Source organism: Fistularia commersonii, chromosome 33, assembly GCF_037954325.1.
Source record: "Fistularia commersonii isolate RoL2024-O1a breed Wild chromosome 33, RoL_Fcom_v1.0, whole genome shotgun sequence".
Lineage (NCBI taxonomy): Eukaryota > Metazoa > Chordata > Actinopteri > Syngnathiformes > Fistulariidae > Fistularia > Fistularia commersonii.
In genome coordinates, this window is record NC_141316.1 from 9,507,202 (window position 1) to 9,514,405 (window position 7,204).

The window sequence follows — 7,204 nt, forward strand, 5'->3', positions numbered from 1 at the left end:
CAAGCATACAAGTGTGCGTCTTTAAAAACAGAGCGGGAGCTAAACTGAGTTTGGTATTCACATTTTTTTACCGGTAATCGTCATCAATCCAACCCATGGAAGTCCTCATTCTCTGTATTTGATTTTAACATCTGCGCTAAATCTCCATCAAACATGCTGGGTTCCCTTTTTTCACTGTCAGAGTCACTTTCCGTGCCGCGCGGGTCCTCGGAAATGATGCCGGCTTTTGCGAAAGCTGGAACAACAATGCCGGCAGACACGTTAGCCCGAGCATCTACAATCCATTAGCAAATTGTGACATACCTCGCCCGGCGCTGCCTTCCACTCTTAGTGAAACCGTGGTCTCCAATAAGACTTTTCGTGCCCTGTTGTGCGTTTCGCGCACATGTTGGTGATGTGGCTGGATGGGTTTGTCAGCGATGTGTTCAGGGTTGTTAAAACAACGATGCTCAGCATAGCACACAACCATTCTTATATATACAATCAATGCCCACACTTCCCCCTTTCACATTCTCATGGTGTTCTCTACTACGTCGGCCTTACAACAACACACACAGGGCACACTGCACTATAAGGCGCGACGCACATTTTGAAGATAATCTAAGACTTTTATGTGCGCCTTATAGATGTAAAAATACAGTATATTTTAAAAATTTACTACGGGCCATTAAAAAGTACAGCGCGGGCCACGGTTGGCCCGCAAGCCGTAGTTTGGAGCCCTGCTCTAAATTTTCCTGAGCAGTTGCACGTCTCTGTGCTTGTGCAGGAGAGGGTGAATGGTTGCATGTGTTTATACGATGGCTGATCGTGGACACCAGGATAAGCGCTTGAGATAATGTATGAATGGATATTTGGGGGTGAGTTGTGCACATATCTATCTCCCGTCTTGTCTTCTGAGGATAATAAGAGGGAGCTTTTGATGGCGCGGTGAGTGAGCGAGGAACACATGGCGTGGACTTTTTTTTTTCCGGTAGAAAAACCCGAATGGAAAAACTCCCGTCGTCCAAGCAGATGTGCTGGAGAACGGAGGGCGCTGGAGCGACATCTGCATGCTTCTATGCTGCATCTGGAGAAATCTCTGAGTTTAGGCATGAGGTCCTGGAGTTGTGTTTGATCAGCAAACATTTCTCGCCCGTGTTCTGCTTTCATTTCTTCTGGACGTTCAAAGGCGGCGCGGGGATGAGTGAACGCCAAGCTTTTGCGCGACGCCAAACTCCAGGCTTTGCACGGACCATGTTCAAGGCCGACCCGTCGTCTTTCTGTACAAAACATCAAGACTGACTGAAGCGGCGACGGCTGACCCAAAGGTCTTCCAGAAGCCAAATCCACATCTGTCACTTTGTTTCCCTTCACTCATCCCCCTCTTTCAGGGTACGTTGGCTCCACTCATCCTCCAACCTTGTCTTGAAACTCTTTGTTCCTCCGGCTGTTTGAAGCCAGTACAGGAACCGGTGGGACGTCAAATTGCATATCCTGGTCAGAAAATCCTGAGTGACTTGTCAGATCTCATTTCCTTAGAAAACGTCATGCCAGCCTCGACGTCCGCATCACGTAGCCTAAGAACTGCAGGCGGCGTGGTTGCGGCTCCTGCTTCACCCGCTCTTTCACATTTATAGAAACTCAATCGTTCATTCACTCACTTACACATCTAATGGAGATAAACAAGCATTCGCCCTCTCGTCCACGTCTCCAATGAACCTCCTTCATGTGTTCCCACTGTGGAAGGAATCAAATGATACGTCTTCTTCAGTGTAAAGGGAAAATATTCGCCCGTTCGTTCGCTCATTCATTGTCTATCCTGCACTAGGGTATGCGGAGGGGTGGAGTCTATCCAAGCTGTCACTGGGCGAGAGATGGAGTTCACTCCGGGACAGTGAGGTGCAGTCAGGGGAGGCAGGAGAGGCTGTGCCTCACTTGCTAATCTCGGAAAGAAAAAAAAAAATCCAATGACAAAAAGAATTGAATGGTTCTGCTTATCAGCGATTTGCATTATAAAGGTATTTTTCATTTAACTTCACCAGTTTCCGATCGTTTTTGATTCAAAATGGACGGATTTTCACATTTACTGTACAAATACTGAGAAGAGACGTGCAGTGAGGCTGAGAACTGATGAGCCTCGATGACGGCTGACCGCCGGCATGCTCTGCACCGAGATCAGATCGCTGTCTCTCTGTATGTTGCAATTCTGCTCTATAAACTACATGTCCAATTTGTCAACAACTGTATGTGTGTTACTAGTTTCTTGTGCTGGGCGATCGTAAAACGGCTGAGAAGTGAGGCACACGGTTCTTCCGCCTCACGGTAGGGGGCGCTCCTGATTCCAGGGATTCTTCTCACGACTCCTCGGCTTATTCGGTGTATAAGCTACTCCGTAGGGTACATATGTTTGTAAATGTGATTGTGATTCATCACAGTGCCTCACCAGCCATGAACCTCACCACACCTCACTGCAATAGTCGTGCGTCCATTCACAGAGTTCACTCTGGGAAAGGCCTCACTTGCCAAATTTGGAAAGGAAAAAATGGAAAAAAAAAAGAATTAAATTGTTCTATTTGTCAGTTATTTGCACTATAAAGGTATTTTTCACTTAACTTCACCAGTTTTAGATTTTTGATTGAAAACCGCTGGATTTTCACATTTACTGTTCAAATACTGAAAAGAGACGTGCAGTGAGGCAGCAGACTGCTGAGCCTCAACATAGATTGCACAATGACGGCTGACTGCTGGCGAGAGCGTATTGCTCTCTTTCTGTATGTCGATATTAAAATGTTGAAACCCTTTTGTTATATGAACTTCATTTCCAATATACAGTTGTTTTGTCAACAACTGTGCGTGTGTTACTAGTTTGGCTGAGACGAGCCACTAAGTGAGGCACGCAGTTCTCCTGCCTCACCAGCCACCAACCTCACCGCAGGTCACTGCTTTGGTACGATCACAGGCCACATATGGAGACAAACGACCATTCACCCGTTCGTTCACAAGTCTTATGAAGACATGCTGTCACCATTCATCCAGTCACTCATCATACAGACGTACAGCATTCACTCCGTCACTCATATTGTTTATGGACTATCTCATTCACATTCACAGAAACTCTTGTTAAATACTTCACCGGAACTTTCCTACTTGTCTCCCAGGCCGGTGCCAAATTATGAATTATTTCCCTGACATCATTTTTCAGTTTTTAAAAATAAGACTCCAGACGTCCATCGATCAAAAAGTGCCAGAAGTCCTTGGGCCGAGTGGAAGCCCTCAACGGCAGAGTCTAGGACTGATACCTGCTGCTGCCGGCCAGGAGGCCCACAATGCATCAAAAAGCAGGGCGAAAAGGCAATTACACCGAGGACGCTATTACCTCGCTAACACGCTAGCCTCCCCGTAGGCCCGGGTAGCGGTATTATTGATGGATATCTGCTAATTGTGCGAATCCAAAGTCCATCATTCATAATGTTTGGTTTCTCCATTTACCCAAGTCTGATTGCAACTCCAAACAAACAAAAGCCACCCACGTTCGCAGCCTCGCATCCACTACGCGATGATATGTGCAGCAACTCGTCCCCGAGCGCGCTCAGACGCCCCGCGGCCACGACCGCTGGAAGAAGCGGCTGCATGCCTCGACACACAGACACGGCCGACGTGATGTCACGCTTACTCTTTCGCCGCTTCCCCTCCCGGTGCGTGACTCATACGTACACCGGTGAATGAACGGATGATTTAGGATGTCAAAACCTTGAGGTGATATGTCGTGATAGACGTGAAGCTGGATTGTATTCAAGCCGTCACGGATGAATCCTCGCAGCAGCGAACAAAATACGAATTTGGAAAAAAAAGCCCGCACAAGACTGAAAAGCATGGTAACATGCTAACATGCTAACATATCGATACAAAGGCGAATTCTTCTTCTTTTCCTTTGGGCTTTTCCCTTCATGGATCTGCACCTTCTCCATCTAACCCTCTTTGATTTTCCTCTAGACCTCCAATTCCAGCATCCGTCCACCGATATCGTCACTCTCCTTCCTCCGTCCGTGACCCAACCATCTCAGACTGAATCGGTATGAAACCTACAACCTGCATTTTAAGCTCAGTATGAGTACAACACCTGTTCTTGGGTCTCCGGCCCGATCTTCTTCTTCTTCTTCTTCTTCTTCTTCTTCTTCTTCTTCTTCTTCTTCTTCTTCTTTCGGCTTTTCGCTTCAGGTGTCGCCACAGCAAATCAACTTTCTCCATCTAACCCTATTCTCTGGATCCTCCTCTTACACACCAACTACCTTCATATCCTATCTCACTACGTCCATAAATCTTCTCTTTGGTCTTCCTCTAGACCTCTTGCCTGGCAGCTCCAATTCCAGCATTCGTCTACCAATATATTGACTATACCGAACCATCTCTGTCTGGCTTCTCTGACCTTCTCTCCAAAACATCTAACATGTGCTGTTCCTCTGATAGACTCATTCCTGATCCTATCCTGGTCACTCCAAAAGAGAACCTCAACATCTTCATCTCTGCAACCTCTAGTTCTGCCTGCTGTCTTTTAGTCATTGGAACAGTTTCTAGTCCAAACATCATCGCTGGTCTCACCACTGTCTTGTACACCTTTCCTTTTATTCTGACTGAAAGTCTTCTCTCACATAGTACCCCTGACACTTTTCTCCACCCATTCCAACCTGCTTGGACCCGTCTCTTCACCTCTTTTCCACACTCTCCGTTGCTCTGGACTGTTGACCCTAAGTACCTGAAATCCTCCAGCTTCTTGATCTCCACTCCCCGTAGCCTCACCGTTCCACTTGAGTTCCCCTCATTCACACACATACACTCTGTCTTGCTGTGACTAACTTTCATTCCTCTCCTTTCCAGAGCATACCTCCACCTCTCTAAATTTTCCTCTACCTGTTGTCTGCTCTCACTACAGATCACAATGTCATCTCCAAACATCATGGTCCATGGGGATTACTGTCTAACCTCATCTGTCAGCCTGTCCATCACCGTTGCGAACAAGAAGGGGCTCAGAGCTGATCCTTGATGGAGTCCCACCTCCACCTTGAACTTCTCTGTTACCCCTACAGCACACCGTACCAGTGTCTCACAGCTAGCATACATGTCCTGCACCAGTCTAACATACTTCTCTGCCACTCCAGACTTCCTCATACAATACCAGAGCTCCTCTCTTGGCACCCTGTCATATGCTTTTTCTAGGTCTACAAAAACACAATGCAGCCAAGAACAATTATAACGCCATTAAAATATGGATAGAAGAAAACAACAATAAAATAAAGAAAAAGGGAACAATGAGACACAAGTTTATCCGAAAAATATGATGGGAAATAGTTTAGAAATAAGATGACACCGATCTAACCAACGGTTCAGCCGACAGGACACGAATGGAGAACGCCAAAAAAGGAGGAAAGGCGTGTCCAGGTGCTCGGCCGTCACAAAAAAAGAAACCAGTTGAACTCGTGCTCTGCATAAACAGAGGGGTTGTGATGTTGCAAAGCCGGTAGTTGGGTTGCGAAGGCTCGTGCTGTTTATTTTCATTCGGAATAAAGCTCAGTGAACTTATTGAGCGCGTTGATCTTCTGAAGCTGCTTTGGCTGAAATCCACAGCCTGATAGATCGGCAGGAACGCCGTGGGTGAAGCGTCGCCGATCGGGACGGAAAACTCCACCGGCGGTTCGGCTTTTTAACATAAAACCACAACAAAGTAAGTCGTTTTAGCGGTGAACCGTGCGATTACGACGGTAACGAACAACCGAAAAAGCCCAAATCCTGCACGTTTAGGGAGGATTTCATCTGTTGTTCCTGCATCAGTTAGATAGATAGTCCAAGTTTTTTTTTTTTTGTTTGTTTTTTTTTTGGGTGGCATGGATTTAGACAAACACGCGTTTGCTGGAGAAACACGCGTGACGGACGCTCGCTGTCGTCCCACCGAGCACCTGGACCGCTGAAACCCCCGCCGCCCGAGACCACATCCCCGTCAAATAATGAGTCACCGGAGGGGAAAGCTCATCCTGCCTGTCATCGGACACGCTCGCAGGTGGCCCGGCCATGTGCTTTGTTCGGGCGGGAGGGGGTTTACAAACACACACACACACACACTCTCACACACTCACTCAGCCATATCCCGTGGCCGTGCAGAGGCCCCGACCCCACCTTCCCTCCCGTCCACACGCATGCGCAAACACAAACCCCAAACCAGCAGTGACACACATTTATTTTGGCCTTCATGCCAATGTTACCCCCCTCCTTCCTCCCCTCCACACACACACACACACACACACACACACACATCTTTTTCCTTTTCCCCTAAGACAATTGTGCTCTCCATTGTGGAAGCCGGTCATTTCCACATGTGTCCGCGGGGCAGCGACTAAAAGCATCCCCTTCCTGAGCAGCAGGGTCACAGACTGTCCTCCAAACACAGGACACACCTTCCTCCTGACCCCTCAGCCTTGCAGGGACACCGATTTTGCTTTTAGAAATACAAAATAAAGCTGAGAGCAGAGCAGAGGCCCCCTTCTTCCTCCTCCTCCTCCTCTTCCTCCTCCTCCAGGGGGGCAGTGGGAGTCTGGGAATTCCGGGCAGTGATCGCACCGACGGGGGGGAACTTCGCCGCAGCTGCAGCAAGGCTGGCTGTCTTTTGTGTATCCCAACGTGCTCGGCGCTGGGTTTCCCTGGTATTGTCATGGCAACGGTGTGTACGCACCGACACGGCCTGTGGAGACAATGCCAGCGAAGTTTGCGCTGCAGAAAATGCAGAAGTTTCCCGACATGGGGGGAGTTGGAGCTGGAGCTGCAGCTGGAAGGGGCTCCGCAAGTGCGCAAGTGTTTTGACAGAAAACAAAGAAGTACTTTTAAAAGTACGCGGATTCTTACCTCCTTGGTGAAAAGTAGTAGTACTCCTTCATGAGTAATCCGAGTATTCCGTCCCGACGCCCCCGGAGAGCCTGTTTCCTGCGGTGGGACACTTGGATTTCTCAACATGGATAGGAGCTGTGCGCGTCCGGCAGCGCCGAGGCTCCTTCAATCTCCGCCCACACACACACACACACACACACACACACACACACACACACACACACACACACACACACACACACACACGCAGTTCGCTGCAATCAAAGGATGCTTTGCTCCGCCTCGTTCAGCCCTGGAGATAAATCAGTGTAACCCCCCTAATACACACACACACACACACACACACACACAC

The 7,204-nt window shown here is 48.3% G+C and overlaps 1 protein-coding gene across 2 annotated transcripts in view; it reads right to left on the minus strand.

Moving 5' to 3' along the window:
• ankfn1b (ankyrin repeat and fibronectin type III domain containing 1b) overlaps positions 1-6,987 on the minus strand; it is a 128,118-nt gene extending 121,131 nt beyond the window's left edge. The window contains exon 1 of one of the 2 annotated variants that reach the window (XM_086140687.1): positions 6,871-6,987. The gene's annotated coding sequence lies outside the window, so the exon portion shown is untranslated. Of the gene's footprint in view, positions 1-1,644; positions 1,736-6,870 lie in introns of those variants that run through there. The other variant, XM_086140688.1, reaches the window with a different exon arrangement.
• Positions 6,988-7,204: the final 217 nt, after the last annotated feature.